The sequence below is a fragment of the Rhinopithecus roxellana genome, chromosome 11 (assembly GCF_007565055.1).
Source record: "Rhinopithecus roxellana isolate Shanxi Qingling chromosome 11, ASM756505v1, whole genome shotgun sequence".
NCBI lineage: Eukaryota > Metazoa > Chordata > Mammalia > Primates > Cercopithecidae > Rhinopithecus > Rhinopithecus roxellana.
In genome coordinates, this window is record NC_044559.1 from 80892069 (window position 1) to 80919320 (window position 27252).

The window sequence follows — 27252 nt, forward strand, 5'->3', positions numbered from 1 at the left end:
TAGAAGTTGCAGTGAGCCAAGATCATACCACTGCACTCCAGCTTGGGCAACAGACCTTGTCTAAAAAAAAAAAAAAAAATTAGCAGATGCATCTTGGCTTGGAAAGGGACACGTGACCCAATCTTGGCCAATGAGACCTGAGGGAAGGAGGGGTGCTGATGTCTGCAAGGAAGCTGCTAGGAAGAGTTTTACTCCATGATCAAAAGAGAAGCTTGAGGATTTGGGGGTTGGGGAGTGGCTTTTTGGGTTTTGGAGATGGTTGTTATGTGATGACTGGAACTGTGGCAGCCGTCTTGAACCACAAGAGGACAAGTTGAGTAAAACATAGCAGAAAAAGTCTGTGTGCAAGATCAATAAGCCGCTTCCCAGCCCTGGAATGCCCTACCTCCATCCAGACACCGTGTTTGGAATATAATAAGCAATAAATATAAGCCACCTTTTAGCAAGAATTCTGTATTTATAGCCCAAAACATCCTAACTGATGCTCAGGTCATTAAAAAGACAATTCAACTTTGTCCAACTTTGGTTCATTTGTCCAACTTTTCAATGGACAAACAATACAAACAGAAAACACAGAGGAGATACAGGTAGCCAAAATATATCTTTAAAAGATGTTCGGTTTTGTGAATAACAAAGGAAACACAAATGAAAACATTTTTTTTTTTTTGCCTATCAGCTCTATAAAATGTGCTAATACTAGAGCTGATACATGTTTGGGGAAATAGGACCTTTCAGACTTTTGGGTCGATTGCAAGCTGATACACTGGTACTCAATTTAGCGATGCATATTAAAATTTCAAGGGTATGTACCTTTAACCCAACAATTCTACAGAAATACACATAAGCACAAAGATGTTTGCACAAGGATGTTCAGTGGTACTGTACTGTTTGTTAAACAAAACAAACAAACAAAAAGTCTGAAATAGTCCAATGTCCACCAATAAGGAATTGAGTAAATAAATTATAGCACATCATTCTGTGGAATAGCCAGAGCTGCTCAAAATAAGAAGGTAAATCTGTGTATACTGACCTTTAAATCTATACAACATATACTATGAAGGAAATCATGTAAGTTTCAGAAGAGCATGTATACATCCCATTATCTTTTTCTTTTTTATAATACTTTTATTGTACTGAAATAAATCTTAGAACAGCATACAACAAACAAATTATCATTAGGAGCCTTAATATGAAGGTGTTAAAATTTAAACTTTATGCATTTTTGTGCATAGGGGTGTGTGTGTGTAAAGAAAACACATTTATTGCTTTTATAATTGGAAAAAAAGAAGTTTAATCTCATCAGTCTAACAGAAAGTGCTGGTCTTCACTTAGCAGTCACACTTATCCTAAGAGGGCTGTAGGCAAATGTCCCAACTCTATTCCTAGTCAAGGGGAAGCCCAGGATACCAGAGCCACAGAGGGAATCTGTGTCCTGCTTAGGATTTGAGGGTGAGGTGAAACTGACCCTGTGGCCATTAAGAGGAGTCTAAGAAACAGATCTGAGTGGTTGTGGCTATTCCACAGTATCATGTGCTATTATACTAAGGGCAAAAGCTGAAAAGACAGCCTAAGAGCCCATCCCGGGGGCTAGATAGAGGCAAAATCCAATGGATGGGAACCTGTGGCACCAACCCTAAGCCAGCGGCACTGAATGGAGGTGACTGGTGTCCAAAGTGATTCTCTGAACAGCTGAGGCAGAGTGTGGCTCACAGGACACCTGCCACCTCAGGGGCTGGATGGCAGGAAGCTATGAAGATAGCAAGCTATCAGTGAATAACCGATGTGTAAAGAAGCAATAAAGTCTCTCTGGCTAAGTGAGGCAAAAAAAAAAAAAAAAAGCAGCAACAAACCCTTAGGCTGGTTTCAATTTTCTATGCAAAATCGTTTCAGATTTTAAAAAAGAAAAAAGAAAAACCATTTACCTTCTTAAAGCATACAGTTTTTTAGGTGTAACTTAAATTTCTTTCCGGTCATTGGCCTGTGAAAGTTCGCATACTTCCTGATGCAAATCATTTTTTAAAGAGTGCCTCATTCTATTCCACTGGCTCAAAGACATTGTATAGAATCAAGCTCTCTCCTTCTTCCTTTGACACCTGCTTTTGGTAAATGAGCATCATATGAGAGACTTGCCACAAAGTGATACCCCAAACTCCTGAAGAATTGAGCTGAGAGGGAGACGTCCGCTCCACCCTTTCGCTCTCCAGAAAACTTTCTGTCCGAAGCCTCCGGGGCAGCCAGCCATATCCTAGTGCAGCAGGGCTGGGTGAGAAGTCCTTTTTAGGCAAGGCATTAAAAAGAGTTGGCTGAGCAGCTCTAAAAACCCTTGGTCAACAGGGCGGAGCCAGGCCTGAGGCAGAAGTATTACTTCACAGTTGCATTGGCTTCCTGTGGCCGCCAATAGAGGCAGCATCTGGCAGAAAGCCCACCACAGAGAAGAGGGAACTCCACGGAGAAGAAAATAGTAACGAGGCCCCAAAGGTGGAAGTACAGCCTGAGAAACTTTGCCCAGGCTGGGACTGGCTGCCCTGCCTGCTTGTCTTGCTGCTCTTGCAGGGCCTAAGGTGTGGTATCCCCTCAGGCTTTAAAATCCCGATATCTCTCCCATGGTGAGCACTTTTTATAAGCGCTCTTCATATATTCTTTAATCTGTGTCATTTATTCCATGTCATGAAGCTATGAGGCAGGTGCTATTATTAACTTCATTTTTCAGATGGAAACACTGAAGCTCAGAGGTGAAATAATTGCCCCACGACCCAGAGAAGTCAAGGTTTGAAACCCCCACATGGCCAGCCTTGAAGCCCAGGACTACTGAGACCGCAGCAACTGAGTTCTCAAGTGAATAGCAAGAAGATGAGGTAAGGGTTAGTGCTACCTCCAACTGACACTGGATTGGGGCAATCTTACCTCCTCCCTCATAGGTAATATTTTGGGTTTTCCTTCCTCGCACATAACCAGCAAATGACTGCAATTCTAAAAAGATACAAATATAAAAAGAAGAAGTGAAACAGTGCAGACACCTGAAACCCAAAACCCAACCATTTCTGAAAGCGCGAGCTAGCGGAGCTGCCACACAACAGAAATAGTTGTGTCCTGTTTAGATAGGCTTTGTTTTGCTACATGGCTGCGTATGCAGTGAAGTGATATCAAGTCCTGAGGGCCCATTCCTTTGATGAGTTAAACACACAAAGGCCTACATTTTGATGCAATCTGATAGCATGTAACTAAGTCCTAGACAAACTGCAACTGTGAGGAAGTGATAAACCCAACTTCCTGCACAAAGCTGCCTGAGATAACACTTTCCATGGACTGGAAGGAAAAAAAAAAGAGAGAGACATGATTGCTACAGAATTTTAAAGGAACTATTCCATTCTTAATAAATAACCTCTTTTTCATGTGGTCCCAGAAAAACAAAACAAAACTGATTGCCATCCAGTGACTCTGTCGTAATTCCACATATGATTTAATTCCGATTTTACTCAGGCAAAATCGGTCACTTGAGAGTCACTTGATTTTCTCTCTTAAGGATACTACAGTTCTAACTTGAAATCTCAGTTATCTTCTTGGCCAAGAGAATGTCTCTGAAATTTTACAAGAAGTCAGATTGAGAGAACTGAGTTTGCATTAACTGGCTCCTGGGGTTCTTGCTGAGCCCCTAAACAGGCCCATTCAGTTTGAATAAACACACATTGGAATCCTTGCCAACTTATCCAAGGGCCAATAGCTGTTTCCACAATACCAAAACAGGGTCAACGTGGCAATTTCACTAAGTGTTTATGTAGATTGTGTCATATAGAAACAACCAATAAGAGCAGATTGTGCTGGGGATGTTCTGTGAATGCATTCATTCATTTATTTAGTAAATTTTTTTCTTTTTTTTTTTTGAAACGAGTCTCATTTTGTCACCCAGGCTGGAGTACAGTGGTGCAGTCTCAGCTCACTGCAGCCTCTGCCTCCTGGGTTCAAGCTATGCTCCTGCATCCGCCTCCCAAGTAGCTGGGATTACAGGCATTCGCCATCACGCCTGGCTAATTTTTGTATTTTTACTAGGGTTTCATCATGTTGGCCAGGCTGGTCTCGAACTCTTGACCTCAAGTGATCTGCCCGCCTGGGCCTCCCAAAGTGCTGCGATTACAGGCGTGAGCCACCACACCAGGCCAGTAAATATTTATTGAGGGCTTACTACATGCTAGGAAATGCAGTGGTGAACAAAAAAGAGATAGCCTCTGACTTCATGGACTTCCCAGTCTAGTTAGAGAAGCAGATATTAAACACAAAAATAATTTTAAGTGCTCTGAAGAGAAAGGATAGGGTGGTCCAATTTCAGTTTAGATGAGGTGGTCAGTGGAGGTCCAAATATTAATACCAGTGGAGGCCCAACTGATGATGTGGTATTCAGGCCTGAATCATCCAAGCGACCAAAAATGAGGGAAGCGACCAAAAAGTCCTAACTCAGGACTTCCTAACTCGCAAGTCCTGAGTTAGGAAAGAATTTTGTGCCTTTGAGGAACTAAAGGAAAGCCAGTGTGTCCAAAATAAATTAAATGAGGAGAGAGGATATGATAGGAGGCTGGAAAGGAAGGAGGATCCAGAAAGTGCAGGGCTTGGTAGGGGTGAAGAAGTGTGGCTTTAGACTGAACATGGTGGGGAAACATTTCACTAATACTGCTGAACAGGCCGGGTGCAGTGGCTCACATCTGTAATCCCAGCACTGTGGGAGGCCCAGGTGGGTGGATCATTTGAGGTCAGGAGTTCGAGACCAACCTGGCCAACATGGTGAAACCCTGTCTCTACTAAAAATACAAAAATTAGCCAGGTATGGTGGGACACACCTGTAATCCCAGCTACTCAGGAGGCTGAGGCAGGAGAATCGCTTGAACCTGGGAGGCAGAGGTTGCAGTGAGCCGAGATCCCACCACTGCACTCCAGCCTGGGCGACAAAAGCAAGACTCTGTCTCAAAAAAAAAAAAAAAAAAAAAAAGGCTGGGCATGGTGGCTCACGCCTTGTAATCCCAGCACTTTGAGAGGCCAAGATGGGTGAATCATTTGAGATCAGGAGTTCAAGACTAGCCTGGCCAACATAGAGAAACCCCACCTCTACTAAAAATACAAAAATTAGCTGGGTGTGGTGGCAGGCCCCAGCTACTTGGGAGGCTGAGGCAGGAGAATTGCTTGAACCAGAGAGGTGGAAGTTGCAGTGAGCCAAGATCGTGCCACTGCACTCCAGCCTGGGCAACAGAACAAGACTCCATCTTAAAAAAAAAAAAAAATGCTGTTGACCTCTCATCGTGTTCTGCTCCTAGATTGTTTTCTAGGCAAGGATCTCAAAAACATGCAGCAGTCCTAAAGACCTTTGAGAAAAATTGTGAGATGAAATTCCTCCAGGTAATTTGGGACATCAAAGATATTTCCCTAAATTCAGTCATTTCGGCCAAACCCCAAACCAGGATGGGGGGAAAAATCAAGACAATAAAAAACAATCAATCAATTGGATCACATGTCGTTTTACCATTCGAATATGATTCTAAAGTCACATGGTTCTTACATATAGATAGGAAGTTGGCAGTGATGTGGACCAATTCTTTCTCATTTTACAAGGGAAGTAATTGAGGACCAGAAAGTACATGGCCTTATCTCCTGGCTCCAGGCAATCTCCACCATACAAAGCTGCCTCTGAAGAACAAAAGTCAGGGCTGCCACACTTTCTCCTTCTCCTTCTCTGAGTGGGACCTAGAATTCAGAATCTGTTTCTAGATTGCTAAGTGATCTGTGGCATGCTACTTACCTCCCAGGCTCAATCTCTCTCTGGTTATTTATAATAATAATTATTATTATTTGTCTAGCGATGGGGGTGTCATTATGTTGCCCAGGCTGGTCTCAAACTTCTGGCCTCAAGCGATCCTCCTGTCTGGTCCATGCATTGAGCTTCCACACCGGACTTCAGAGATTCCTTTGCTGAAGTTATTGGGATGGGAAAATAAACAGCTCAGTGTTCAGAATCTCACCAGCCAATCATTGAGGATGGAGGGCCTGGAAACCTGGGATTCGAAAGTGCAAAACTAATTTCAAGTTCTCCCCACTTTGAGTCTTCTCAATGTGTTGGTTTCATTCCACAATCAAATGTCCTCTTAAAGGGCTTTAAGGTACAGGTTAATAAAATTTCTGTCTCCGCCTGTCATGTGTATTTCCAAGTCCCAACCCTTATATCTCTGAGAACCTACTCTGTGTAAGCCCCACTCATTACCTGGCCCTCAACTCTGGGGATTTTGAAGAGCTGGGTTTCAAAAAGTGATTAGAAGTTTGCTTTTCATTCTTAAGCTCCTGATAAAAGATCCTATACTCCTTCAAGTGAAGGTGAAGAGCTTGCTGGTTTGAGATTGAATTAAGTCATTTAAAAAGGATAACACCTCCAGAACCAATTAGACTTTGCCTTTGCTATTCTGGTAGCTTTCCTCTTGGGGTTGATTGGAGTCCTGCTCTATAGTCACTGTCTGATCTCGGTAGGATTTCATTTAGTTGACCTCAGGCAAAATCCTTTACCTCTCTAGCCTCCACTCCCCTTTGGATGATGCTTAAGGCCCCGGCATTTCCAACGTTCTACATGTTCAAGACAAATCAAAAGGAGTTTTGAATCACAGCAGAGAGAGTCCTTAATACCTCACTTCCACTTTTTTTTTTTTTTTTTTTCTTTTGAGATGGAGTCTCACTCTGTTATCCAGGCTAGAATGCAGTGGCACAATCTGGGCTAACTGCAACCTCTGCCTCCCAGGTTCAAGCGATTCTCCTGCCTCAGCCTCCGGAGCAGCTGGGATTACAGGCATGTGCCACCACACCTAGCTAATTTTTGTACTATTAGTAGAGATGGGGTATCACCATGTTGGCCAGGCTGGTCTCGAACTCCTAACCTCAGGTGATCTGCCCACACCCAGCCTCCCAAAGTGCTGGGATTATCTTTATTTTTCATTTTTTATCTTTTATAGAGATGGGATCTCACTCTGTCATCCAGGTTGGAGTGCCATGGGCAATCATAGTTCACCACAGCCTCGAACTTCTGGGTGATCCTCCTGCCTCAGCCCCCCAAGTAGCTGGGACTATTGGTATGTGCCACCAAGCCTGCCTAATTTTTAAATTTTTTATACAAAAAATTTGCTGTAGGGTCTTGCTATGTTGCCCGGACTGATCTCAAACTCCTGGCCTCAAGCAATCCTCTTACCTCAGCCTCCCAAAGTATACAGATTACAGGTGCTGGAAAACACCTCACTTTCTAGAATGGAAGAAAGAAAGGGAGAAAGACAGAGAGAGGAAAGAAAGTGGGAGAAGCTGGGGAGAGAGGGAGGGAAGGGAAAAAGAAGGAAGAGAGGGAAGAAGTAATTGGTGAACAAACTAAGGGAGGAAATAGGGGGAGAAATCTGTGCTTTCCAAACCTCTCTGCAGCCTTAATAGAAATAGATCAGGCTTTTGTTGTGAATAAGTGAATGCTTATTTAGCTTTCAAAACACAGCTCAGTGGAGTACACCTAGGAGCCCTTTGCAGACTTTGAATCTGGAAGGGAGGAAAGGCATGTACGTCAGCAGCTTCTGTTTAAGAAAGCAAATGAAACATCCACAGAAAAATTGTTCGAGAGGACTGACTATGTTTTTCTTTTACATTTGAAATATTTTCTATTTCATTGATTTTGTGAACTGTTGGAAGTTTTGAAAAGCATTTAGCCCAGAGCCTAGTACTTAGCAAGTGCTCCGTAAATGCTGACTATAATTTTTATTAAAGCGGACTTTTGGTTCAGGCACCAGAAAGTGTGAATTCTAGATCTATGAATAACCATGTGACCTTAAGCAAGTCTCTCTGCCTCTCTGGGTTTGTTTTCTAATTTGTGAGGCTGGGATTGAACTAGAGGGTGAATAAGAGCTTTTCCAGCTGGTATTCCTCAATTCCATTTCTCCTACGTGGTACCTCCATGTTTGGACTATATCATTTTAAGGAAAAAAAAAATTCTCACATCATATAATAAACCACTTAAAAAACTTGGAAGAACACTTCCTCCTTCTCTAAATTGGTGGGGTTTGGAGCATTAAAATTAGAGAGAAGTAAATGGGATTAACATTTGCCTAAAGGACCAATTGTGAGGACAAATTTTGAGCAAGTAATTAAAATGTAAATCCTCTTAAATTTCAACATAGCGAGTCTGATTCTAACAGTGCATTGTGGTATTTGGAGGACTGTCAGCGTTTCCCCAAGCTCTGCTGGCTGTTAACGCAAATCACATTGTCTGCTGAAGACTTAGTACTTCCTATAACTGGGTTTCGAACATCCTTGGGAGAGCGTCATTTCTCTAGGGGCTTTTCTTCAAGTTAAATTGTTTTTGCTTTCCCAAACTGTGTCAGTACATCTGTTTTTACCTATCTTAAAAGCTTCATCAACCCAACAATTCTCCAAAAGGAAGAGGAAAAAAAAAAAAAAAAGCTATTGTGCATATTGTGCAATGAAAAATATTTGGCAAATCTCATGAAAACACATTCTTAAAACATCTCTCATTTCTGAGAAACAAAGTAAAATGTATGAATTGTTTTTTGTTGTTGTTTGTTTCATGACTAACAAAATGAATCATTGCTACCAATGTAGTATTCTGACCATATAAAACAAGTATGAAGGAATGTTCAATTCAAAAAATAAAAATAGGCTAGGCATAGTGGCTGACACCTGTCATCCCAGCACTTTGGGAGGCTGAGGCAGGCAGATCACCTGAGGTCAGAAGTTCAAGACCAGCCTGGCCAACATGGTGAAACCCCATCTCTACAAAAATACAAAAATTAACCAGGCATGATGGCGGGTTGCCTGTAATCCCAGCTACTCGGAGGCTGAGGTGGGAGAATCGCAGAGGCTGCAGGAAGCTGAGATCATGCCATTGCACTCCAGCCTGGGTGACAGAGCGAGAGCATTCCGTCTCAAAAAAAAAAGAGAGAGAGAGAGAGAGAGAGAGAAAAGAAACATGTGATGCTATTGAAGGACATGGTGACTGGAAGGGGTGGGAGTAAGAAACTGAAGCAAGCCTCCAGGGTGATCTCCCACCATGGGGGAGCAAGGTAGTTGATGGGGCCAGTCTCTGAGATCAGAAACTCAGGAGAAGAAGCAGCTTTAAGGAAAAGATAAATTCAATCTGGAACATTACACAAAGGACTTGGTCAGGCACAGTGCCTCATTCCTATAATCCCAGCACTTTGGAAGGCTGAGGTAGGATGATTGTTTGAGCCCGGGAGATCAAGACTAGCCTGGGCCACATAGACACCCATCTCTACAAAAATAAGAAAATTAACTGGGCATGGTGGCACATGCCCGTAGTCCTAGCTACTTAGGAGGCTGAGGCAGGAGGATGGCTTGAGCTCAGGAATTTGAGGCTGCTGTGAACCATTATCTTACCATTGCACTCCAGCCTGGGCAACAGAGTGAGATCCTGACTCATAAAATGAATAAAAAAAGGGACCTGTAAATATCCAAATATGACTGCTGGGTAATCAGATCTGTTCCTCCAGAACTGAGGGAGAGAACTGGGTTTGAGAAACACCCTGGGGTAGCATCATTCTAAGGTGGTATGGTCATTAAAGTCATGAGTTTGGATAAAGTTTCTCATGGGAGGAGCCTAAGAAAGTGGCCCTGGCCAGGCGCGGTGGCTCAAGCCTGTAATCCCAGCACTTTGGGAGGCCGAGACGGGCGGATCACGAGGTCAGGAGATCAAGACCATCCTGGCTAACACGGTGAAACCCCGTCTCTACTAAAAATACAAAAAACTAGCTGGGCGAGGTGGCGGGCCTCTGTAGTCCCAGCTACTTGGGAGGCTGAGGCAGGAGAATGGCGTAAACCCGGGAGGCGGAGCTTGCAGTGAGCTGAGATCCGGCCACTGCACTCCAGCCCTGGAGACAGAGCGAGACTCCGTCTCAGAAAAAAAAAAAAAAAAAAAAAAGAAAGTGGCCAAGGGAAAGCAATGTTTAAAGAGTGCTATAGATTGAACCGTGTTCCCCTAAATGTTATGTGTTGAAGTGCTAACCCCCAGCAACTCAGAATGGAAGCTTACTTGGAAATAGAGTCAACATAGTTGTAATTAGCTAAGACGAGTGCTATGCTTTAAATGTCGGTCCCTTCCAAAACTCACATTGAAACTTAATCCCCACTGTGGCAGTATTGAAAGATGGGGACTTTAAAAGACGATTTGGATTGGGTCATAAGGACTCTGCCCTCCTGAAGGGATGAATTCATTCATGGATTCATGGGGTGATGGATTCCTGGGTTATCCTGGGAATGGGACTGGTGGTTTTATAACGAGGAAGAGCCCTGAGCTAGCACATCCACGCCCTCACCATGTGATGCCCTGTGCTGCCTCAGGACTCCACAGAGTCCCCACCAGCAAGAAGGTTCTCATCAGATGTGGCCCCTTGACCTTGCATTTCTCAGCCTCCAGAACTGTAGGAAATAAATTCCTTTCCTTTATAAATTATCCAGTTTCAGCCAGGCATGGTGGCTGATGCCTATAATCCCAGCACTTTGGGAGGCCGAGGCAGCTGGATCACCTGAGGTCAGGAGTTTGACACCAGCCTGACCAACATGGTGAAACCCCATCTCTACCAAAAATACAAAAATTACCCAGGTGTAGTGGTGTGTGCCTATAATCTCAGCTACTCAGGAGGCTGAGGCAAGAGAATTGCATGAACCTGGGAGGCAGAGGTTGCAGTGAGCCATGATTGTGTCACTGCACTCCAGCCTGGGCAACAGAGCAAGACTCCTCAAAATAAATAAATAAGTAAATACATTACCCAGTTTCAAGTATTCTGTTATAAGCAACAGAAATGAAGTTCTGGTAGAGGAGGGGAGCTAATACGATATGACTGGCATCCTTATAAAAAGGAAACATTTGAACCCGAGGCATGTAACAGGGAGAACACTATCAGAATATGAAGGCACCGATCAGGGTGATGCTTTACAAGCCAAGAAACAAGTCCTGCCAATATGTTAATCTCCAAATTGCAAGCCCCAGGACTATGAAACAGTACAGTTTTGTTGCTGAAGACACACAGTTTGTAGTACTTTGTTATAAGGAAAAGCCCACAAAGAATATCAAGATAATCAGATCCAAGAAAGGAGGAAGCCAGAAAAGCATGGCATCACCAAGCCGAGAAAAGGAAAGAGTCTCAAAGGGAGGTCATAGTCAACAAGATCAAGTGTTCCCAAGAGGTCGAGGAGGACAAAAAAGTCGGCCTTGGCAAAGCAATGGAGAGGTCACTGGTGACCTTGGGAAGGGCAGTTACAGTGAATTAAGGAGGTGGAGGACAGATTGAAGTGAGGAAGAAAAATAAACTTTCCAGACATTTAAAGAAGGAAAGAAGATAGGAAGGAAGTTGAAGAAGGATCACTGGGTCATGTATTTTTTCCTTTTTTGTTGTTTTTCTGTTTGTTTATTTGTTTTGTTTTGTTTTTGAGACGGAGTTTCGCTCTTGTTACCCAGGCTGGAGTGCAATGGCGCGATCTCGGCTCACTGCAACCTGTGCCTCCCAGGTTCAAGCAATTCTCCTGCCTCAGCCTCCCAAATAGCTGGGATTACAGGCGTGCGCCACCATGCCTGGCCTATTTCTTCCTTTAATGGGAAAAATTTGGTACAGCTAATGGATGAGGATAACTAGCCAGTGGACAGAGAAAATGTGAAGAAGGATAGAGAAAGAAATAGATAGGGGGGACGGTGAGGAGGCAGAGGAAGAAGAGGGGGAAGGGGAAAGTAGAGGTGGAAAGGGAAGGAGAGGGGAAGCAGAAAAGAGGCTGAGAACCACAGAGAAGCCATTCTGGTGGCTGGGCTGGCAGTGGTAGTGGTGACAGCCACACCCATTTCCAGGCAACAGTGGCAACAAGGCCAAGGGCAGGGTCTGGTTCTATGACGGGAAACAGCAAAGGCATCCAGCGATCAATGATGGCAGCAGCAGCATCCTCACCAGGCTGGATTTATGGCAGGATTTTGACTATGGCCCTGGCTACTGCCCTTATTTCTATCTGTTCTCTGAGCTGCCTTTCTAGCCTCTTTGGGGATTCTGGGAGCTGCCCACTGGCTTTTTGATCCATTCTTTTTTCTATTTCAGTCAGCCTGAGTCAGTTTCTGTTGCTTACAGCTGAGAACTTTACCTGATTCAATTACGTACAGTGCTGAGCATTTTAGAAGGAGTTTTAAAAATCCTCCCAGCAAATCTAAGAAGTAGACTTATATTATCATCTCCATCTTCCCAATGAGGAAGCTGAGAGATGAAGAGCTTAGGTCACATGTCCAACATCACAAAGCTAGTAGGTAGCACCGCCAGGCTCACACCCGGGCCTATTTGCCTCCAAAGCACTTAACCACTGCAATCTCCTGCCCCCTCCTTGGGCAAGCTCTGTCACCTCCTGCAAATGGCAACAGTACACAGTGAGACTGCCTCCCTGTGTCCCAGCACTGGGGAAACACAGTTCTGACTTCGCTGAGGAGCTTGTTTGGTGAGCCCCTTGCGCTGTTCTTCTCCATTCCTGGGGAGCCTTGACATCAGTACCCTCATCTACAATGATGCCCAAACTTCCACCTTGGCCTACAATATCATGTAAGCAATTTGGAAATTCCTTCCAAAATAAGTTTCTAAAGCCAAGATCCCCATCCCGCAGACACTAGTTCTCAAAGCCTGGGCTAGAAGATCTTAAAGGCTTGCCCAGTAGGTCTTCCAATGGTTACCATGACCACACAGCCTCATTCCTCCCATGTCATTCATGTCCTCCGGAATGCTGAGATAAAGCCGAGAGAGCAAGAGGCTCAGTGGGGAGAGGGAGACACCCGTGGAAGATAAAGGAGGAGGCAGCAGAACTGGGCAGGGAGAGCCTAGGATCACAAGACAAATGTGACAGAATCTCAGTCAACTCCACAGGGAGCCATTTGAGAAATCCCACGTTTGACAGAAATAGCTAGGCCTGCACTCACCATGCTCTGTCATTGGCTACGGGCTGACCAGGAAGAGCACAGCTCCAGCATGAAAGCTATGGTGGATTCTAAAGGTGCTGTAGCCAGGTACAGTGGCACATTCCTGCAATCCCAGCTACTTGAGAGGCTGAGGCAGGAGGATCGCTTGAGGTTAGGAGTCTGAGGTTGTGGTGTGCTATGATCATGCCTGTGAATAGCCACTGCATTCTAGCCTGGGAAACATAGCAGGACCTCACCTCCAACAACAGCAACAAAATAGTGCTGCAGCTCATTGCACTCCTCCCCACTGAATGTCAAGTCCATGGCCGCAGCACCTAACACCCACCTTCTTTTCTCTTTGAATACTTGGGATGCAAAGAACTGTAATAAAGAATCCCATTGTGCTCCTGCTCCACCATGGTTATGTTCCACAGCATCTGCTCTGACCTGAATCTATTTGATTTTTTTTTTTTTTTTTTTTTTTTTTTTTGAGACTAAGTCTTGCTCTGTTGTCCAGGCTGGAGTGCAATGACACAATCTCGGCTCACTGCAACCTCCATTTGCTGTGTTCAAGCAATTCTCTTGTTTCAGCCTCCCAAGTAGTTGGCATCACAGGCGCACACCACCACACACTGCGTTTCACCATGTTGGCCAGGTTGGTCTCGAACTCCTGATCTCAAGTGATCTGCCTGCCTCAGCCTCCCAAAGAGCTGGGATTACAGGCCCGCACCCTGCCCTGTTTGATCTTATAGACACAAATGATCCCAAGTCTTCAGAGACATATTAAATATAAAGGATTTGTTCCTCAAAATAATAGTATTAATAATTTTATTAGAAGCCCCATTATAAATATTTAATAAAAATTCTAATTCGCTAGCAGAACTCAACTCTTACAAACCTCTGAGACCTCCTCTCTCTTTGGCTAGTTTTATGCCAACATCTAAAGGGATCTCAGCAGCCTATATTTGTGTTCTTGGCCAAGCGACTTCCCAAAATGGCCCACCATTTCCTGATAGAACAACACATGGGAAGACACTAAAGCCGAATGAAGCCTGAAATGGCCATTCCTTGGTGTGACGACCTGCCTTATAGTGACTGCCACTCTTTCAGTGCTAGTGAATCAAGTTTAGGAGAGAGAACAACTGTTCCTTTTGCAAGCCATTATTAACTGCTATATGTCAGGCACCATAATAGGTGCTAAAGTTACGGTGGCTGTGGTGGTTTTAAAATACATCTGCAGCCAGGCATGGTGGCTCACATCTGTAATCCCAACACTTTGGGAGGCAGAGGCAGGAGGATCACTTGAGCCCAGGAATTCTAGACCAGACTGGGCAACACAGTAAGACCCTGTCTCTACAAAAAATAAAAAAGTAGCTGGGCATGGTGGCACACTACCTATAGTTCCAGCTACTTGGGAAGCTGAGGTGGGAGGAATCCTTGAGCCTAGGAGGTTGAGGCTGACTGAGCTGTGTTTGCACCACTGCACTCCAGCCTGGGCAAAATAGTGAGGCCTTGTCTCAAAAAAATAAAAAATATAAAATACATCTACAAATTATTTTACAATTTTCCCTTCAATGATGGAGCCTAATTCCTCTTTCCCTTGAGTGTCGGACAGACCTAATGACTCACTTCTAACAAATAGAATGTAGCAATAGTGATGATGTATGACTTCTGAGACTAGGTTATAAAAGGCGGTGTATGTCATCCTCCTTGCTCTCTCTTGGATCAATTGTTCTGGGGAAAGTCAACTACCATGTCATGAGGACACTCAAGCAGCCCTATGGAAAGGTCCATGTCATAAGAAACTGAAGCCTCCTGCCAACAGCCATGTGAGTGCACCATCTTGGAAGTGGATCCTCCAGCTTCATTCAAGCTTTCAGATGACTGCAACCCAACCAACATCTTGATTGCAACTTCATAAGCAACCCAAACCACAGCCATCCAGACAAGCTACTTCCAAATCCTTAACTCACAGAAACTGTGAGATCATAAATGCCTACTGTGTTAAGCCACCAAGTTTTGGGGTAATTTGTTATACAGCAATAGACACAGTGGGAGACAAGACAAACACAGTTCCTGTCCTCATTCTTACAGCAGATAATAACCTGTTATTAAACAAATGTGGAAACAATGTGAGTCAAGTTGTGTCCAGCAAATCTGTGCAAATGCTAGACTTACCCACCAACAGGAAATGTGATTAGGAGATCTGTTAGATTATTGTATTGATCGTGACTAGAATATCAATTTGGAGTCACCAAAAGGTACAGCCTGTCTTTATGCTATGATCAGCAGAGAGACTGCAGCAAATGATGGTGGGGTCTGATATAAGATCCGGTGGATCCGGGTCAGAATGGGTGCCATGGCAACCCAAACCTCCTGCAAAGCAGGTGAAGGGAAAGTAGAAGCCAAGGCCCTTACAGAGAAAGTTGATCTGCAAAGAGTACGGGAGAGCTGAGAGAGGCAAAGACAAGAGACCATGCGTGTGTCTCCAGGGAAACAGAGACAAACCACTGTCCATTTCCTGTGGGCCCACAGGACTTACAGGGTTGTATTCTATGAGGTTTCCTAAATACACACACACACACACACACACATATTTTTTCCCACATGGGAATCCAGGAGTCTTCTTCAATCACTGCTTTAGTCAAGGCACCCTCCCCCTACTTGTCCTACAAACCTTAGTTAGGTCCCCACTCCTACAGGTCGAGCACCTCAGCCAGGTATTTTTGCAGCCCTCCTCAGTCTGGCTCCAACTCACCTTTTAAATGATTCCCCACTTATACCCTATCTCCAGATAAGCTGAACTCCCTGAAATTTGCCATGGGTCTTGGTTTTTCAGCCTCAAACCCTTTGTCAAGTCACTCTTTCCACTTGGAAGCCTATCACTACCCTCATCCACCTCACTTTATTCTAGCTATACAACAAAGATGGTCTTAAGGCTGGGTGCAGTGGCTCATGACTATAATCCCAGTACTTTGGGAGGCCAAAGCAAGAGGATCACCTGAGTTCGGAGTTCAAGACCCTATCTCTATAATTTTTTAAAAGAATTGTGGCACGCACCTGTAGTCCTAGCTACCTGGGAGGCTGAGGCAGGAAGATTGCTTGAGCCTAGGAGCTCCAGATTGCAGTGAGCCATGATCATGCCACTGCACTGCAGGCTGGGCAACAGAGTGAGACCCTGCCCCCCTGCCAAAAAAAAAAAAAAAAAAAAAGATGGTCTTAAATGTTTCCATGACACTGTTGCTAATCCCTTCAGCTGGTATAGTGTTGCCCTCCTCCGAATGCATCATTTATGGTATTGGTAGAGTATAAGTCCTTTTCTGACAATACTGTAATTACATACATGCGTAGTTCATCACCTCTACACAGCCATAGCTCCTTGAGGGTGGAAACAAGGTTATTCATCTTGGTATCAGCTTGGTCCTAAGCCCCCTTCTCTGTTCACTGTCTTCTCTTCTTAAATGATCTCATGATTTATGACTTCATCCACTCCATCTAAATGCTGATGCTTCCAGCCCAGACCTCTCAGCTAAGCACCAGATCCTACTCATACCACCTACTCCCACAGCCCCATGGGTGTCTCCAGGCTCCTCACACTTGGTGTGTTCAGTGGGAACTCATCATGATGCCCCCCACCCAACTCAGGCCTCCTCCAGGTTTCTTTTCTCAGTAAATGCCACCCCCACTCCCTACTGGACATCCAGTTTTGCAAGCCAGAATCAAGGAGTCCTCTTGGAAGTCCTCCACCCATCAACAGCTATGTCTACTCCATCACCAGGCCCTATAAGTTTTATATTTTAAATAGTATTCAAATCCCATAACTTTTCTCCACCTCCACTGCCACCCCTTAATCCAAGCTGCCCTCATCCCTCACCTTGCCCACATCCTCTGTCTAGTATCCTAAATGGGCTCCCCACATCACCTGCACCTCACATCTCCATTCTAGTCCATTCTAGTTCATATGACTAGAATGGCACTTGTTTTGTTAAACTCAAATCTGGTCAGGTCACCCTACAGGTTTAGAATCTTCCGTGACTTCCTATTCATCTAGGATAAAGACCCAAATCCTTAATATAAACTGACCACAGGGCCCAGCATCATCTGGCCCCTGTTTATGTCTCCAGCCTAATTTTTTGCTACTTTCTTTTTTACTCTCAATATTTCAGTCACAGGGCACTACTTTCAGTTCCTCAAAAGCACCACGCTCTCTACAGCCCTGGGGCCTTCATGCATGCTGCTGCTTCTCACTCTGGCCACCACCTTTGCCTAATAAACTCCTGTTCATCCTTCTAGTCTCAGAGCAGACCTCAGCCCCTCAGAGAAGCCTCCCTGACCAGATCTGGTCCCTCAATTACACATCCTCATTGTCCTCTGTATTTTCTTTTATTGTATTTAGATTGTTCCATAATTATAGATTTGTATAATTATTTGAAGGCAGATACGGCTATTTTGTTTCATAGATATAGAAGCTGTTCAGCAAAATTTGTTGAAAAGGGAAGGAAGGAAGGAAGGAAAGAAAGGAAGAAAGAGAGGATCCAAATAATCACTGACAAAATCTGGATAGACCAACACTGGGCAAAATATATTAATGACCAGCTACATTTGGCTGCCAATATTGTCAAGATATGTCAAGTGTTTCCCGAGGCCTATAATTTTCACATTTTCCTCTATTTTCTAGTTGCATCAGTTAAAAAAAAAATTTTTTTTTTTTGAGACGGAGTCTCACTCTGTCTCACCCAGGCTGGAGTGCAGTGGTGCAATGTTGACTCACTGCAGCCTCCACCTCCCGAGTTCAAGCAATTCTCCTGTCTCAGCCTTCTGAGTAGCTGGGACTACAGGCACGTGCCACCACACCCGGCTAATTTCGTATTTTTAGTAGAGATGGGGTTTCTTTCTTTTTCCTTTTTTTTTTTTTTTTTTTTTTTTGAGATGGAGTTTCACTCTGTCACCCAGGCTGGAGTGCAGTAGTGCGATCTTGGCTCACTGCAACCTCTGCCTCCTGGATTCAAGCGATTCTCCTGCCTCAACCTCCCAAGTAGCTGGGATTACAGGTGCCCACCATGATGCCCAGCTAATTTTTTTGTATTTTTAGTAGAGACATGGTTTCACCATGTTGGCCAGGCTGATCTTGAACTCCTGACCTCAAGTCATGCGGCTGCCTCGGCTTCCCAAAGTGCTGGGATTACGAGTATGAGCCACAGCATCATTTAAAATTTTACTTAGCTGCAAGTAACTGAACACAGTGCTTAACCAAATAGGGTTTTTCTCTTTTTTTTTTTTTTTCACACTATAGAAGTCTTGAGATAAGGCTGAAGCAGTTGCTTACAGAAAACAAGGTCCCAGCCTCCTTCTAACTTTTCTCTGCTACTCTTAGTGCCTGACTTTCTTCCTCACAATGGAAAGCTGGGCTGCTGCCCCTCCAGCATGGTGTTCATACTCCACACAGAAAGAAGGGGAGGGGTCAAGGGCAAAACACATGTACTGATTGGACTTGTCCCTTTTTATCAGGGAAACAATGGGGCTCTCCTGAAAGCCCCCGGAGGAAGCGTCTACGGATATCTTTTTGGCCAGACCTGGGTTGTAGACACTTCAGCTTCAAGGGGCTCTGGGGAGGTATGTGATCTTCCATGGGCAGCCTGCTGCCCTAAGCCCAGCTGGAGCCCTGTTAGTGAAGAACAAGGAGAGACTGGAGACCGGAGGCCAACCAGGGCATCTGCCGCTCTACTGCCACAAATAAGTAGATCAGCTGGGTTCCAAGGCTCTGGCGCAGTCTCAGAAGCGCAGATGAAAGTAATCCAGGTGAGTAAACTTTCTGAGTTTGAAATTTTGAGCAGAGAGACTCAAGCTCTTTAAAAAGAGAGAGAGGGAAAAGGAGAAGAGAGGAGACGAGAGAAGGGGCGAGGAGGGGAGGGTAAGGGAGGGGAGGGAAAAGGAGAGGAGAGGAGAGGAGACTGGGCACAGTGGCTCATCTGTAATCCCAGCATTTTGGGAGGCTGACACAGATGGATCACTTGAGGTCAGAAGTTCAAGACTAGCCTGGCCAACATGTTGAAACCCCATTTCTACTGAAAAAAAAAAAAAAAAAGCAGGACATGGTGGTGGGCTCCTGTAATCCCAGCTACTTGGGAGTCTGAGGTAGGAGAATGGCTTGAACCTGCAAGGCGGAGGTTGCAGTGAGCCAAGATCATGCCACTGCACTCCAGCCTGGGTGACAGAGCGAGACTCCATCTCAAAAATAATAATAATAAAATGGTGTTCATGCCTATGGTAAGAAAAAGAAAGAAAGATTGGGCTCTGCAGGTATGGTGCTAAGCCACACAAGTGAAAAGTGAAGAAGTCCATCAAATACATGGTTGATTTATATATAATACTAAATAAATCTGCTTAAACCAAATATATGAAAGCACCATTCCTCCTTGAAATATTCTTCTCACTGTACACACTTCATTTTAAAGATCAACTTTGTTTTCTTTTTTTTTTGAGACAGGGTCTTGCTGTCACCCAGACTGGAGTGCAGTGGCAACATCACAGCTCACTGCAGCCTCAACCTCCCAGGTTCACGCAATCTCCCCACCTCAGCCTCCTGAGTAGCTGGGACTACAGGTGTGTGCCACTATGCCCAGCTAATTTTTTTTTTTTTTTTTTGTATTTTTAGTAGAGATGCCGTTGTGCCATGTCACAAGGCTGGTCCCAGATTCCTGGGCTCAAGAGATCCTCCTGCCTCAACCTCCCAAAGTGCTGGGATTATGGGTGTGAGCTGCTGCACCTGGCCTAAAGATCAACTTTCAAGAAGTTAATTCATCATTAACATTTGAGCCTACAATTAAGGCATGACATTACTAGACATTGCCCCTTCAATCATATGGCTTCCTCCACACCCTTCATGCAGGCATGTGTTCAGTTTCCAGGAAGAGAGCAAGTGAGACACTATCCATTCATCAAAGGAAAAATGAAAAATAAGCACACCGCCAGTTCAGCCATACCTAAGAACAGGAAAGTTAGAAGGCAGAGGAAGAATTAAGAATGCAAGGGATTCATAGAGAGATTGAGCCTATACTAGGGAGACTTTAGAATGAGGGAAGCAAAGTGATTTTTGTGGGGAAAGGCGGGGAGAGGTTTCCTCAACAAGGAGATGACAAGCTGGATAACTCAGGGGCAAGGCCACATGACCTATGGAGCACAGGCAACAAGATAGCAAGCAGGACACGCCACATGGGGAGAATTTGTTTTTCAATTAGTACTACTGCCTTTAATTAGTTCAAGTCAACTTTTTTTTTTTTTTTTTTTTTGAGACATGGTCTCACTCTGTCTCCCAGGCTGGAGTGCAGTGGCACAATCACAGCTCACTGCAATCTCAACCTCCTGGGCTCAAGCAATCCTCCCACCTCAGCCTCCTGAGCAGCTGGGACCCCAGGTGCGCACCAACATGTCCAGCTAATTTTTTGTTTATTTTTGTAGAGATGAGGTTTGCCCTGTTGCCCAGGCTGGTCTCGAACTCCTGGACTCAAGCAATTTGCCCACCTTGACCTCCCAAAGTGCTGTGATTACAGGATTGCACCACCACACCCAGCCAACAAGCATTGCTCAACCATCATCTGTGTGCCAGAGGCTGGTATTGTCCTCTGCCCTGAAAGAAAGGAGAAGAAATATTATTGCTAGATGGAACTTTGGAGGATACACATTCATTTTAGAGATAAGGATATTAAGGTCCAGAAAAATTAAATGACCCCATACTCACCCCAATTAATTAACAACAGAAAACCATGATAAAATCCAGGATTTTCTGGGTCTTGAATGTTCACCCAAATAAAACTCTGAGGACCTGGATGCAGCCCATCTCTTCAACAGGGCAATTCCTACATTTCAGAGAAGATGGAGTTTTGCTGTTGTTGCTTTGTTTTTTTACAACTGACTTACCATGTACAAAGTCATGCCATTCAAAAATTTTCCCTGATTCTCAGACTTGCCCTGTTATTTTTCTCTGCTGTCATCAAGCTGAAACCTGGCTGAAAATGCCTCCCAAGAAGCCTGGTTCAACCCACCCAATGTTAATCACTTCACTCTGCTTCCTAGCCTTTTCTCCCACATACCTCATCCTCTGCCTTCCTTCCCCACTCTGGAGTACCTTCATGCAAATCCACCAGGTTGATCTGCACTTTTTAATTAATTGTTTCAAGGTGTTCTGATGTCATATCAGAGGCTATGTCTCCCAACTACCTTTGTAAAGGCAGGAAAACAAAGGCAATACTACACATAGTCTAACAGTTTGGAATGAGAAGACCTGGCTTCAGTTGGAGCTCTACCATTTACTGTTTTGTTTTGATTTTTTTTAAGATGGGGTTGACCAGGAACGGTAGCTCAAATCTGTGATCCCAGCACTTTGGGAGGCTGAGGTGGGTGGATCACTTGAGGTCAGGAGTTCGAGACCAATCTGCCAACATGAGGAAACCTCGTCTCTACTGAAAAAAAGATGAAAATTAGCTGGGCGTGGTGGTAGGCACCTGTAATCCCAGCTACTCAGGAGGCTGAAGCAGAATAATTGCTTGAACCTGAGAGGTGGAGGTTGTAGGTTGTAGTAAGCTGAGATCATGCCACTGCACTCCAGCCTGGGTGACAGAGTGAGACTCCATCTTTTTTTTTTTTTTTTTTTTTTTTTGGAGACAGAGTCTCACTCTGTCACCCAGGCTGGAGTGCAGCAGTGCAATCTCAGGTCACTGCAACCTCCAGCTTCCAGGTTCAAGCTATCCTCCCACCTCAGCCTCCCGAGTAGCTGGGACTATAGGCATGCGGCACCACACCTGGCTAATTTTTATATTTTTGGTAGATACAGGGTTCCATCATGTTGGCCAGGGTGGTCTCGAACTCCTGAGCTCATTGAGCCTCATGTTTAACATCATTGAGCCTCATGTTCCTCATGTGTACAATGAGGATAACAGTACCTGCTTTGTAAGGATGAGGCAAAGACTTGATGAGGTAATGCATCACAAGCACTGAGTGGTATAAAGTTTCATACTGGTATAAAGTCAGGGCTCAATATGTTTATTGTCATTATTTTATTTGTTCCCACTCTCCCATCTCTCCAAGGAAAGCCTAACCCATGGCATTGGTCAGACCCGAATTCAAATCCTAGTTCTTCCACTGACCAGCTATATACAATCTTGAGCAATTCCCATGACCTTCCTGAGCCTCCTAGAATAAAGTCTGGCTATGGGCTATACCCAATATTTGTTGACTGAATAAGATACAGTTTCCTTATGGATGAGATAGAGATAATAAATTTCATCTCACCTGATTGTTACAGCAGTTAAGTGAGATCATGTAAGCAAAGTACCTGCTATGTTCTCCTTCTTTAACTCAATTGATGAACCAATTGCCCTGGAAGGGAGTGGATTCATTGGATGGGTTTTTGGTTTTTCTTTTCTTTTTTTTTTTTTTTTTGAGATAGGGTATGGCTCTGTAGCCCAGGCTGTGCAATGGTGTGATCTTGGCTCACCGCAGCCTCAACGTCCCAGGCTCAAGCAATCCTGCCGCCTCAGCCTCTTGAGTAGCTGAGACTACAGGTGCACACCACATGCCCGGCTGATATATTGTGTTTTTTGGTAGAACAGGATTGCTCTATGTTGTGCAGGCTGGTCTTGAACTCCTGGGCTCAAGCCATCTACCCGCCCAACTTCAATTGAGATTGCAGGCATGAGCCAGTGTGCCCAGTAGATTCATTGAATGTTAGATCAAGAGTCTTTAATTCATATGATGTCTTAATACTTAACTCACTTCTTTCTTTCTTTCTTTTTTCTTTTTTCTTTTTATTTTTTTATTTTGAGACAGAGTCTCTCTCGTCACCCAGGCTGGAGTGCAGTGCAGTGGTGCAATCTTGGCTCACTGCAACCTCTGCTTCCCAGGTTTAAGCAATTCTCTGCCTCAGCCTCCCGAGTAGCTGGGATTACAGGCGCCCGCCACCACACTCGGCTATTTTTTATATTTTTAGTAGAGATGGGGCCAGGCTGGTCTTGAACTTCTGACCTCAGGTGATCTGCCTCCCAAAGTGCTGGGATTACAGGCGTGAGCCACTGCACCTGACCCACATTTCTTTCTTTATTTTCCACAGTAGCTCTTGGGAGAGGGTGCAGTGAGGATACATAACACTCTCTTCTCCATCTGGAGCTCTAGATCAACAGAGAAAGAAGACAAGAGAATAATCAAATAGGGGCCAAATATACCCTTTAATAAGCTGATTTGGAAACTGTGGCTTATATAGGGCCAAGGGTCTCCTCATATTAAACTCCAAAGATAGGCAGACTCACATACTCTGGAGCACTAGAACTCCGAAGGCCTCCCACCCCACCCAGCTAGAAAGACCTGCCCCTGGAGGAGCAGAACAAGATGTATAGTTAAAAGGCTAGGCCATGTGTGCCCTTTTTTCTCACACTCAGGCAACCCGCTCATCTCCCCAGGGGGACAGTAAAGGTGAGACAGAGGCCAGGGGTATTTGGGGGAAACCCCATCTTTGAAACAAAAATGGACAAGAAGTATTCACCACCTAACAACCTCTATATGCGGCATGGATTGAATAAGCATCCTGATTTCCCCACAAGAATTTAGAGGGTACATGAAATATGGTGATGAGCCCAACCTGGAGGCAGCTGCTCACTTTTGAATCCAGGCTCTGCCACTTACTAGCTCTGTGACCTCGAGTGAGTTATTTCTCCTTCCTGAGCCTCCGTCTTGTTTTTAAATTGTACATACTTAAGGTGTGTAACATGTTTGGCTACACTTATCTTGAGGTACATACACATGCCCAGGTGATTACCATAGTCAAGCAAATTAACATACCCATCACTTCATAGCTACATTTTTTACTTTATTTTATTTTATTGTTATTATTTTTAAGACAGGGTCTCACTCTGTCACCCAGGCTGGAGCACAGTGGTGCCATAGTAGCTCACTGCAGCCTTGAACTCCTGGGCTCAAGCAATCCTCCCACCTCAGCCTCCCAAGCAGCTGGGAAGCTGGGACTACAGGCATGTGCCACTGTGCCCAGATAACTCTCTCTCTCTTTCTGTGTGTGTGTGTGTGTGTGTGTGTGTGTTAAGAGTACCCAAAATCTTCCAGGCACAGTGGCTCATGTCTGTAAACCCAGCACTTTGGGAGGTCGAGGTGGCAGGACCGTTTAAGCCCCAGAGGTCTTGACTGTGGTGAGCTGAGATTTCACCACTGCACTCCAGCCTGAGTGACAGAGCAAGACCCTGTCAAAAAAAAAAAAAAAAAAAAAAGTACCTAAAATCTTCTCTTTTGGCGAACACCAGTACAGAATACAGTATTATTAACTGTAGTTTTCTTATTGCACATTAGCTCTCTACACTTGTTCAGCTTACACAGCCACAACCTCATACCCTTTGTGAGCCCCCATCTTGCCATCTGCAAAAGATGGCATCTGTAAAATTGCCATCATCTTGCCAATAATGAATATGCCTCCTTCACAAAGCGGTTGTGAGGATGAAATAAAAGAATGTCTATAAACAGCAAAGGGTAAGTACAAAACAAATGTGAGTTATTGTTATCATGAGGTTGGTAACTTTGTCTTATAAAAACTATGAACTCTGCCATTTAAAAGGTGAAGGAAAATACCACGCTAGCCAAGAATTGCACACCAATTCTCTCGCCTGAACCCAAAACAAAAACTAATTACAGTCAACACCTGATCATACCTGTGATCTTAGAACCATGCAAACCACCTCGCAGTGCCAACACCTCCTGCCCCAACTTCCCATGAAAGACATTTTTCATCCTGTTAAACTGAAGTCTCTTTGATCCTCCCAAATCCCATTACTCAAAAAGACACACCTTGTCTTTTTGATGACTGTCCTCTCTTGTGGACAGTTGTGGGGAGATAGTCAAAGAGAAAAATCCTTATAAGATTTCTAAAATATTTTCTTATGTCAGTTTTCTGCTGAGCTATTGAGGTTGGCAAAAAAAAAAACCCTTACAAAATGTTTTAATATACTTATAACAGTGCTTCTGATGAGTCATGAGGTTGGCAGAGGTTAAAGGCCTTGGCTGGGGTGTGGCTTGTGACATGAGTGTGAGTTGTGATAATACTAACTGAGAAAAAGTGGCCAGTTTGCTGCACTGCCCAAGAAGGATTCCTTTTTTTTTTTTTTTTTTTTTTTTTTGAGACGGAGTCTCACTCTGTCGCCCAGGCTAGAGTGCAGTGGCCGGATCTCAGCTCACTGCAAGCTCCGCCTCCCGGGTTTACGCCATTCTCCTGCCTCAGCCTCCGGAGTAACTGGGACTATGGGTGCCCGCCACCTCGCCCGGCTAGTTTTTTGTATTTTTTAGTAGAGACGGGGTTTCACTGTGTTAGCCAGGATGGTCTTGATCGCCTGACCTCGTGATCCGCCCATCTCGGCCTCCCAAAGTGCTGGAATTACAGGCTTGAGCCACCGCGCTTGGCCCCAAGAAGGATTCCTATTAATCAGTTATGCATGAAGACAGTGGGTATTCAAGAAAAGAAAGCTAAAATAGATCCCAAGTTGGGGGAAGTTTGATATGTTTGAACAGAAGTCTGAGATGTGCATGGTAGGTTCTCCAGGCCAGGAGAGAGACCTAACAGGACAGACTCTTCTCCCAAAACGGGCATGCGTGGTGGTTACAGGTGTGGGTTTTGGTCTTTTTTTTTTTTTTGAGACGGAGTCTTGCTCTGACACCCAGACTGGAGTGCAGTGGTGCAATCTAAGCTCACTGCAACCTTGGCCTCCTGGGTTCAAGCGATTCTCCTGCCGCAGCCTCCTGAGTAGCTGGGATTACAGGTGCCCACCACCATGCCCAGCTAATTTTTATATTTTTAGTAGAGATGGGGTGTCACCATGTTGGCCAGGCTGGTCTCAAACTCCTGACCTCAAGTGATCCGCCCACCTTGGCCTCCCAAAGTGCTGGGATTACAGATGTGAGCCACTGCACCCGGCGAGGTGTGGGTTTTGAAGTCAAAAGGCAAGGGTTCAAGCCCTGCTGTACCACTTCTTTATTATATGACCTTAGGTAACTCAAATGTCAGTGTCCCCATGCATAAAATGTAATCATACCTCCTTTATGGGGATATAAAGAGAATTCAATAAAGCAATGTAGGTGAAATTCTCAGTACAATGCCCTGCACGTATCTGTGCTTACTAAGTGAAAGCTATTAATATTACTACACACAATCATAAAAACAGTGAATATACTCCCTGTGGAAAACCTCTTGGTTTATGCTGAGAGGGCTGGGCAGTGTTAGTGTTCTCTTCATCACTATGATGAGGCGATCCACTTCACACTGGGAATTAAGTGTAGGAAATAAACCACCTGAAAATTGTTACCAATTCTTCCCATTCTCTTCTATTACTTGCTGGCAAGAAGTCTCTCAAGTCACGTTATGTACCCTATAAAGTGTATGCTTTTAACCACCATGCCTTGTTCCTGTGTTGAATTGACATTCTTACTGCCATCAAACCTGAAGGCACTTTGAATTCCATCCACTGAGTCCATGGGTGACATGGAGAGTACAAATGGTGAGTTTCACACGTAATCCAAAATTTCAATTTGACCCAGCTGTTTCAATGATCTCCCTTTCCATTCTCTTTCTAGGTTGGCCAAGAGGGCTTCATGGGATGCCTCTGTAGCTCATAGACCCGTGGTTCCTGTGTGTCTGCCGTGGGAAGCTCAGTAGGTAGAAAAAGAGGCTCTTTCTCAAGGCTGGCAGAGCCCCGGGTTGGGGCCATCCCTTGGCAAATGGGGCGCAAGCAGGATTTCAGCTCCAGCCAGCTCCTCAACCAGATGTCTTTGTGCAGTGCACAAATTGCACAACTGAACACAGAAGACCTTTGTAGCTATCAGAGTAAATTCGAATTACATATCTGGTCCCTTCCTTTGTCCAATCAGAGATGAAAGCAGTACTGCTCCAGGATAGTCAGGAAACAGAGGGCAAGGAAAAAAGTAGAGGGGAGTGTCAGAGAAGAAACCTCTAAATAGTGGAGTTGACCGTTTTGAACCCTCAGCGTCAGCTGCTCCATCTTACTTGGCTCATTGTAAACCCACAGTCTCAGTTGGAAAGCCAAGAGGATATTTATATAGGGTGGATCCAACCACAAACTATCTGAATTACTGTTGGAGAACCTGACTCTACTGTGCTCCGTAAGACTAGAGACAATATTTATTTCATTCACTGTTGTCTCCCCAGGTCTTCACATGGTGCTTGATAAATAAAAAAGGGTTCAATAAATGTTTATTGCCAAATTGATTTTTTATTAGGAGAATAATAAAGCCAATTGCTG

General features: G+C 44.5%; 1 long non-coding RNA gene across 1 annotated transcript; it reads left to right on the plus strand.

The window, feature by feature from the left end:
- Positions 1-2431: 2431 nt before the first annotated feature.
- On the plus strand, positions 2432-27167 carry LOC115900457. Its single transcript, XR_004060139.1, has 4 exons — positions 2432-2606; positions 2711-2855; positions 18458-18748; positions 26567-27167. It is a non-coding gene; the product is annotated as an uncharacterized LOC115900457 (long non-coding RNA).
- Positions 27168-27252: the final 85 nt, after the last annotated feature.